We start from the raw sequence: 6,041 nt of genomic DNA, 5'->3' as shown, positions 1-6,041 counted from the left end.
GAGATAATTCTAAAACTGATACAAGAAAGAGCAGTTGAGCAAGGCACTAAAGTAGGAAGGCTCCAGATTGGACAGATGGGTAGGGATAGAGCTTGGGGAACAAATGAGGGCATTTCTGCAGATGAAGCTGGTATAATTGAGGAGGTAGATAAGGGGCAGCTCTGAGATCTTCACCTCTACTCAATTCTGTAGACGGTGGAGAGCCATTGTGAAAATAATATGATGACATTTGCATGTCGAATAAATAACGTTGGTAACTGTAAGGAGTGTGAAAGAAAGTGTGGGGTAAGATGTGAGCATGGATACTGGAGACGAACAGCCCATTTAGGAGACTATAGCAATTGTCCAGGTGAGAGATGACAGTGGCCTGAAATGAGAAGCAGTAGCTGTGGAGATGGAGAGGGTAGCACCTGTAGCTTCCTCAGAATAAATTTCTGAGGAAAATATGGTACTTTAGATAAGGTTCAAATTCTTTAACACAATTTAAAAGCTGTATCATCAGCTAGCTCCAGCTTTTTCTGTGACTTCATCCATGACAACAGTCTCTGTGTTCCCACATCCTTGCACCCTGCCTCTCTCTGTGTTTACTCTCCATGACTCCAGCTCCTTACACTCTAATCCCACTAATCTCATTCCATGGAAGACCGTGAAAGTTTTTTCCATCAATCCTTTTTGTTATTTTAAAGGCATCAATTACATGTCCCAAATTTCCACAATCCAAAAAAAACAAGCCCACTGCCTTCGGGTCAATTCCGACTCATAGCCACCCACACTGGGTTTCTGAGGCTGTAAATCTTTTTTTTTTTTTTAATTTTTGTAGCATTTCCTCCCCTCCCTTCCCACCCTTGGGAACCAACAAAGAAGGCTTCCTTCCATAAATAAACTTTTCCTAGACTTTTTACAATAATGAACTAATAACAATTATTTGTCCTTCTGTGATTGACTTATTTCACTCAGCATAATGTTGAGGCTATAAATCTTTATGGAAGTAAGTTGCATTATCTTCCTCCTGCAGAGCAGCTGGTGGGTTTGAACCACTGATCTTTGGGTTAGCAGCCAAATGTCTTACTCGCTATGCCACCAGAGCTCCATAAATTTCCACAATAGGAGGAGTTAAGAAAATATATTGTAAAATATTTAATATTGTAAAATAAAGGATCATACTATTGCAAAGTTAAAGAAGTGAACAGAGAGAGGGGCTGCAGAAAACCCCCAGATGTCGAGTTGATCCTGACTCATAGCAGCCTTAAGTACAGAGTAGAACTGTCCCATAGGATTTCCAAGGTTATAAATCTTTATGGAAGCAGATCCACATCTTTCTCCTGTGGAGCAGCTGGTGGGTTTGAATTGCTGATCTTTCAGTTAGCAATTGAGGACTTTAGCCACTGCACCATGCAGATTGTTAAAGAAAGACTGTTGACCTTAGATGCTATCAACTTGGTTCCAGCTCATAGTGACCCTATGTACAATAGAACCAACCTGTGCCATTCTGACAATTGCTGCTATATTTGAGTCTATTATTGCAGCCACTGTGTCAATCTGTTTTTTTGAGGGGCTTCCTTTTTGCTGACCCTCTACTTTACCAAGCATGATGTCCTTCTCCAGGGATGGGTCCCTCTTGATAACATGTCCAAAGTTTGTGAGATGAAGTCTGGCCATCCTTGCTTCTAAGGAGCATTCTGGTTGTACTTCTTCCAAGGCAGATTTGTTCATTCTTTTGGCAGACCATGGTATATTCAATATTCTTTGCCAACATCATAGTCCAATCACTTCAATTCTTTTTGGTCTTCCTTATTCATTGTTCAAGGGAGCCCTAGTGGTGCTGTGGTTAAAGCATTGGGCTGCCAACCAAACACTGGTGGTTTGAACTTATCAGCCACTTCACAAGAAAAAGATGAGGCAGTCTGCTTCTGTAAAGATTTATAGACTTGGAAACCTTTTGGGGACAGGTATACTCTGTCCCATAGGGTTGCTGTGAGTCAGAATCAACTCAATAGATGGCAGCGGGTTTAGTTTTGGGGATTCATTGTTCAGCTTTCACATGCATATGAGGCAAGTGACAATACCATGACTGGGTCAGATGCACCTTAGTCCTCAAAGTGATATCTTGCTTTTTAACACATTAAAGAGGTCTTTTGCAGCAGATTTGCCCAATGCACTTAGTAATTTGAATTTTTGACTGATACTGCCATGAGAAGAAGCTTTGGTGCCATAGTGGTTAAAGGATTTGGCTGCTAACCAAAAGGCTGGTGTTTCAAACCCATAGGAGAAAGATGAGGCAGTCTGCTTCCATAAAGATTTATGTTGTTGTTGTTGTTAAGTGCTGTCAAGTCGGATTCGACTGATAGCGACCCCTTCTTGGGTTTCTGAGGTGGTATCACTATGGAAGTGGATTTCCCAACTTTAGCCTTGGAAATTCTATGGGGCAGCTCCATTCTGTCCTAAAGGTCACTCTGAGTCAAAATTGACTCAGTGGCCGTGGGTGGGCTTCCAACGACTTTGACGGTAGAGCCAAGTAAAATGAAATCCCTGACAACTTCAATCCTTTCTCCATTTACCATGATGCTGTTTTTGGTCCACTTGTGAGGATTTTTGTTTTCTTTATGTTGAGACAGAATCCATACTGAAGGCTATAATTTTTGATCTTCATCAATGAGTGCTATAAGTCCTCTTCACTTTCAGCAAGCAAGATTGTGTCATCTGCATATTGCAGATTGTTAATGAGTCTCCCTCCAATCCTGATGCTGCAGTCTTCTGCATATAGTCCAGCTTCTTGGATTATTTGCTCACCGCACAGATTGAATAAGGATGATGTCAGCATACAACCTTGATGCACACATTTCCTGGGGGTTAGCTGGCTGCAAATTCAGGGCACTCTTGCTATTTGGCGCCACCTGATGGCATTTGTCTACTCTGTCTTTGGTCTTTGTATCTTTCAGGACAATTCCTTTATCATGTAAATGAGCACTTTTTTTTTTTTTTTGTCTGGGACAAGCGCTAATAGACAAATTCTAGGATGACAGGTGCAAACCAGGGTGGTTGTTACAAACTGGCATAAATGTGGTTGCCCTAGTCTGGGTCATAGTCTGCCTAGGACTTCCAGGAACCTCTTGGTTAGTTGATGCTTGTTTTTTTTGGTCTAATCCTGGAAAAAGGAGTTAGGGTCATAAGAATTCATCCTCCACCTCTTTGCTGCCTGAGATGATGTGGATCATTTCCTGTCTTTCCCCATACATCATCTTCTCCTCCATTCCTCCATCGCCACCCCAAAGATGTAAAGAGCCTGACCCTTTTCAGAGGTGGGCAGAAGACAGAAGCCTATGTCCATTTACATTATATTCAAATTCTTAGCATCAAGCTTTTGTTTAGTTATATTACATTGATAATCAAGAAAAAAAAGGAAAAAAATTGCAAATTATGGCAAAAATAATCATCTTCACTGTTTGCATGTCTCTTATCTTGAAGCATCCTCTGTATTTACTTTAGTTTGTACCATATAACATTATCTATTGTGTCAGTCTCTACCACTAGGCCCTAAGCACCCTGAAAGTCATAGACAATCTTTCTTATCTTATATCATTTCTTATCACAGTGCTTGGACCACATTAAGCATTTGTTCTATCAAACTCAAGTCTAAAATAAAGTTAATGGTTAGAACTATTAAATTCACCAACAGAGTTAAACTGAACAATTATTTCAATGAAGAACTTGTCCACACTTATTTGTGGCCTCAATATGGATTCAAGAATAGATCATAATGCACTGTTTGATCAGAAGCCTTATAAAGAAAATATAAATGCACTGCGATGGGCAATCGTGGTGGTGGTCAGGGTAGGCTGCTCCGAGAAGATGACATTTGAGCAGAGATTTGAAGGAAGTGAAGGAGCAGACCTCTGGATATCTAGGGCAACAGGGTTCTAGGCAGAGAGAGAAGCCAGGTGAAGGCTTTGACGTAAGAGGCTGTCTGGTTTGTTCAAAGAAATACAAGGAGGTCAGTGTGGCAAAACAAGAGAGGGAGAGAGCGATGGAAGAGAGAGAGTGAGAGAGAGAGAGAGAGAGAGAGAGAGAGAGGCAGAGACAGAGAGAGGAGGAGGGAAAGCTGAGGAAGGGGAAAAAACTGATTCTAGCTAGAAAGAGAGGTCATAGGATGGAGTATTGGCTAAGGGAAGGGAGGACAGACCTTACAGGGCATTTGGGAGGCTCTAGATTTTCCTCAGAGTGAACTGGAAAGCCTTTGTAGGCAGAGTAGAAAGTGATATCAAGGTCTAACTTAGGTGTTACATGTATCACTCTGGCTTCTGTATTGAAAAAGGACCTTAGTGAAGCAAAGGAGCTCTGATAGTGCAGTGCCTAAGGCACATGACTGCCAACCAGAAGGCTGGCGGTTCAAATCCACCAGCCATTCCTCAGAAGTAAGGTTGGGCAATCTACTTCCATAGTGATACCACCTCGGAAACCCAAGGAGGGGTCACTATGAGTTGGGTCCGATTTGATGACAAATAACATCAACAACAACAACAGTGGGGCAAAAGTGGAGGCAGGGAGAACAGTTAGGAGGCTAGTGTAGTTATTAGCCAAAGAGCTAGAGGCCAAGGCTGATGGTGGTGTGTGTCGTGAGGAGTAGCTTGTCTCTGGATGTATGGTGGAGGTTGACCCCCAAAAGATTTGCTACCTATCAGATATGGGGAGAGAGAAAATGAGACGTGCTGAAGAAGACTCCAAGGTTTGTGGCCTAAGCAATTGGAAGGATAGGGTTGCCATCAGCCAAAATGGGAAAGGCTACATGTGGAGCAAGTCTTGAGAGGAAAGATTAGGATTCCCAAAGTATTCCAAGTCATACCCATAGATAGTCAGTGTACTGTCCTACAACCAAAGCGGGAGACAAGAACTGAGTTCTTGTAAATTTACACAGATTAAGGCAAATAACTCTGAGAGTAATTGCTCTCATAAGAAAATCTCATATTCTGAAAACAGTTATTCAGACCCTAAATCAAAACTTTAAAAATATTTAAATTAATGGGAACTTCTAAATATTGCCCTTCACACTTGTCAGAAACCATTTTTCTACCTTTTTTAAAAATCCACATTTAGGACACAAATAGCTTGGGCACTGGGGAGGAAAAGCTTTCAGAAAATCTGCGAAAACTTTCTGAACCCTTTAGAAAGGCAGAGATGACTTCTAGGGGAGGAGCTTAGGTAGTCACTTGCCTCATTATGTAAATTAGGGGTAGGGCCCAAGAGTCTTTGTAATATTTCAGTTGGAGATTACTAAACGTTCCCAGTGTGGGATTATTTTCATATTTTTAGGGATACTTTGGCAAATTCTTATTGTTTTATTTGGGAATTATTTGGTTGTACAAAATTTAAGCTGGTTCAAACTGACTGAAACAAAGGGAAGATTGTACTGCAAGGACACAAGAGTGTCTCCCAAAATCCAAAGGAAGGAGGAAAGCTGGGCCTCCTGAAGAAGAGGACTCAGGGGCCGGAACTCCAGACCCAAGGCTGCACTCCCTCTAGCCCTGGGTCCAGCTCCACAGTGTCTCAAGGTCTCTTTTCTCTGCACTTTCTCTTTGCTGCACTGTTTTTCCTCTCAGGCGGCCAGTTTCCTCCTGTGTCTCCTCCTTCCACTGTCTCCCCACTGGTGCCCAAGAATTCCCTTTGCAAAGCCAGGGCTGACTGCTCATAAATCCATTCTCTCTGAATCCAAATTCAAAGTTTTGGAAGGAGGAATCTGATGGGTCCAGGCTCTGAAATTGTTTACCCTTGGTCCAATCAACTGTGTCCAGAGAAGAAAATGGTCATATTCACTCATTAAACAAATATTTTTTGAGTGCTTACCATGTGCCAATGCTCTTCTAGGTGGTATGGATACAATGGGGAGCATATAAAGCTCCCATTCCCTACAGGACTTAAAATCTACTGGTGTTGTGTAAACCTATCTGTACTCCACCCTACCGGACAAGAAAGGGTTTGGTGTTAGAAAAGGGTAGAAAGGCATCCTAAAGAAGTATTGCCTTTTGGGGTATGCCAAAATTAGAAAT

The sequence above is a fragment of the Orycteropus afer genome, unplaced genomic scaffold, assembly GCF_000298275.1.
Source record: "Orycteropus afer afer isolate SDZICR_OR568_19922 unplaced genomic scaffold, OryAfe1.0 scaffold00173, whole genome shotgun sequence".
Taxonomy (NCBI): domain Eukaryota; kingdom Metazoa; phylum Chordata; class Mammalia; order Tubulidentata; family Orycteropodidae; genus Orycteropus; species Orycteropus afer.
Note: the sequence above shows the minus strand (reverse complement) of the source record.